The 3,013-nt window shown below is 40.3% G+C and overlaps 1 non-coding gene across 1 annotated transcript; it reads left to right on the forward strand.

Annotated features, from left to right (window-relative positions):
* The first annotated feature begins 2,670 nt into the window (after nt 1-2,670).
* TRNAK-UUU (transfer RNA lysine (anticodon UUU)) lies at nt 2,671-2,743 on the forward strand. Its single transcript has one exon. It is a non-coding gene; the product is annotated as a tRNA-Lys (tRNA).
* The last annotated feature ends 270 nt before the right edge of the window (nt 2,744-3,013 follow it).

A 3,013-nucleotide genomic window follows, 5' to 3' on the forward strand; every position in this document is an offset into this window, starting at 1 on the left:
TAGTCTGCATAACCAGGAGCTTCTATATAGTATTATTATTATTATTATTATTATTATTATTAGTAGTAGTAGTAGTAGTAGTAGTAGTAGTAGTAGTAGTAGTAGTAGTAGTAGTAGTAGTAGTAGTATTATGAAACCAGGCGGGAGGTGCTGACCATGGGGCAGCTGCCAAGGGAGTGAGGGAGAGGCAAGCAATAACGTCCACAAACTAACTCAGTACAGGGTCACCTACCAAGGCCTACGAGAAACAGGCCTAGGAGGGGGATTTTGAAATTACTGGTAGGAACCTGGTTACAGTGAGGGTAATAGAACGATTTGGATTTGGTAGTAGTTGAAGTAGATGAGTTTTGCAGGTTTAGCAGTAGGTAACATTGGGCATATGAAGCCAAATATATTGAATAACGAAGAGAATGAACAAGAAGATCTGACATGACTGCTGAACCACAAGGCATGTATATACGGGCTTTTGCGTGTGCCCAGCGAATAAGTTATCAGATCTGGGATATATTTTAAATTTCTGAACAAGAATGGGAATTGGTTTCTATATATTAAAGAAAAGGGAAGGGAAGGGGAAGGGGAGCCTTATAAATTTGTTAAATCCTCTTCTCAGATTCTATTTATTTCATTACAGTATTTAAACGACATCTCCTTTCTACTAAAGAAGCCTGCTGGGCAGAAGACTTCTCGAAAGTAAAGATATCAAACCGTTGCACGTGTATTTACGGCAAGTCTTTCACTGTTCCTTTGGGCTAAGGTGCTCTTGACTGGCACTTGTGTTGAAAATTAAGACACTTGTGCAACATCTGGTTATCTTTATTGTAAACGTTTCGCCATCCAGTGGCTTTATCAATACAAATTCTTGGACATAATTAGAGAACAGAAGAACTATATACAAAAGATGAGGTAATCAGTCCCTCAGCCTTGGAGGTGGTGTTTACAACACCGTGGTTGTAGAGATTCTGAAGCACAGGTACGGAGACTGGCGCTTAAATAGGCGTCAGTGAAGAGAGACGTGTAGCAGACGTGGGCCTATGTGACTATGCCCTCGTCTGCTGCACGTCTCTCTTCACTGACGCCTATATAAGCGCCAGTCTCCGTACCTGTGCTTCAGAATCTCTACAACCACGGTGTTGTAAACACCACCTCCAAGGCTGAGGGACTGATTACCTCATCTTTTGTATATAGTTCTCCTGTTTTCTAATTATGTCCAAGAATTTGTATTGATAAAGCCACTGGATGGCGAAACGTTTACAATGAAGATAACCAGATGCTGCACAAGTGTCTTAACTTTCATCTTGTCGGTATTGTATACCTGTCTTGCACAACTTGTTGTGTTGTTGGGACAGGAGCGCTGGTGGCAGCCTGTTACTGTAGGATTGTGCTTGTTGGCTGTTGTTGTAGGTTGGGAGTCTGAGCAACGTCTGGAACCGGATGAGCAAGGTAGTGACATTGTCTTCTACGTTTCCTCGTGTTACCTGATCATCTACATTACTGGCAATTTTTGATTCACTAGCAGAACATGTATGAAGACCAATACGATTGAAGCAAAGCGAATAATTGTTAATTTTTTTATCCACAAAGAATATGCCTAGGAGAGCTAAGACACACTCAGGGGATAAAAGACATGCATGAAAAATACTGAGGTGATGATGGGAATCTTTGTGTCAGTATGTATGAGGCACAAGGCTGGAGGCGATGAGTGCATTTTATGTAGATAAAATAGAATATGCGAATCCCCTGAGTGACAAATACCATACTTTATGTTCCTAATTTTCTACTAGAGAACAGCAAGAGAAATATAGAGAAAAAAAAACATTATCTCAGTAAGAAAGAGAAAAATCAAAAGAGATTGAAAAAGGGTAGTAAATAAAATCATCTTCCTGAACTTCCCTCCATTACTCACTACTCCAGTGAATTTTTTATACGGGACAGGCACTTCTGAACGACAGTGATAGCAGGCACTCTTCTAGCATTTCGACCCTACTGAAGCAATAGTGAAAAGAATCGGTCACCCAAAAATGTACCCAAATTTTGGCTCTCAAGACTTATGCTCGTTGGGTAGCATTGAAAATTGGGTTGGGCAAATGTTTTGTTAGTGGGATGAATTGTAAAGGACCTGCCTAGTGTGGGCCAACAGGCCTGCTGCAGTGTTCCTCCTTTCATATGTTCTTATGTTCTTATGAGTACGCTATCTCGTCTTGAATAATGAAGTTAGCAGGAAAATAAAGAGAAATGTGAAGCACAATGAAGAGTAATGTTATAGATTATCATAAAACTGCTGCCTGACTTTATATGTAAGTTACGTAGTGAGAACAAAACCTATCTATGTTTTCGTCTCATTTATTTATCCTGAGGATTGATGTCGTACATCAGGTAATGCGCTGGACGATGTCAGTTAAGCGATGGATGTATCCTTAATATATGGATGTATCGTTAAGCGTTAATCATGACGTTACTGAAGTCTGTCAGGTCAACCTAAAGAAATCGTCACGTGATAAACGAAACTCTTCTTGTGTGGTCGAAAATGACAGGAAAACATAACTGCTTTTTGTCCCCACAATGTAATAATTATATAGAACACGGAAGCAGAATATTTTTATTAAAATGCACCTCCTCCTCCGGTCCCTCCCACGTCACTCACCTGCGTTTGTTGACCACCGAGAAACTCAAGCCCGGATAGCTCAGTTGGTAGAGCATTAGGCTTTTAACCTAAGGGTCCAGGGTTCAAGTCCCTGTTCGGGCGATCTGTTTTTCAGATTTTGTGATCAATATCATGGACGAAAACAAATTTTAGGATGAATCTTAACGTTAACTGATCATCATTCGTCAGTAAATTTTGAATACTTAAAACAACTTTAATCCCTTACTTCCATGAACGCATTCCCAAACCTTCCTATCTCTCTTTACATCTCCAATACTTCCCATCAAACCTTACTTGAAATCTCCTGTCACCGTGTACCTATGACCAGTACAGAAAGCCTTTACCCTCTCGCAAACTGGCATTAGACTAACT

Source organism: Cherax quadricarinatus, chromosome 19 (genome assembly GCF_038502225.1).
Source record: "Cherax quadricarinatus isolate ZL_2023a chromosome 19, ASM3850222v1, whole genome shotgun sequence".
In the NCBI taxonomy this organism is placed as follows: Eukaryota; Metazoa; Arthropoda; class Malacostraca; order Decapoda; family Parastacidae; genus Cherax; species Cherax quadricarinatus.